Genomic DNA, 369 nt, shown 5'->3' with positions numbered 1-369 from the left:
TGGGCGGGTATTGAAACCACCTCCCGAATTAATACAGTATAAAAGGAAAGGGGGACAAAGAGGGCTATCAAGCTTCCTCTTTGACACATTCAGGGTCAGGCTCCTGACTTAAGGGCACAAAGAGATTTTATGACGAAGCTTCTCAGAGAAAGAAATGTAAATTTTTACCTCCTGAAAAGCAGTGACAACAGTGATAGAAGCTCAGACACAACATCACCACAAGGGGCTTTTTAGTTTAGTTTAGTTTAGTTTTTTAAGGTTTTCTTATAGTCACTTCTTGGGGCAAAGATTAGAACACAAAAAGACAGATGGAAACTGATCATACTTGGAAGTATAACTAGGTTTGTGTGGTGTGTGTGTGTTTGTGTG

Source organism: Mastomys coucha, unplaced genomic scaffold (assembly GCF_008632895.1).
Source record: "Mastomys coucha isolate ucsf_1 unplaced genomic scaffold, UCSF_Mcou_1 pScaffold15, whole genome shotgun sequence".
Classification (NCBI taxonomy): domain Eukaryota; kingdom Metazoa; phylum Chordata; class Mammalia; order Rodentia; family Muridae; genus Mastomys; species Mastomys coucha.
The sequence above is the reverse complement of the archived record's forward strand: the minus strand, read 5'-3'. Positions refer to the sequence as shown.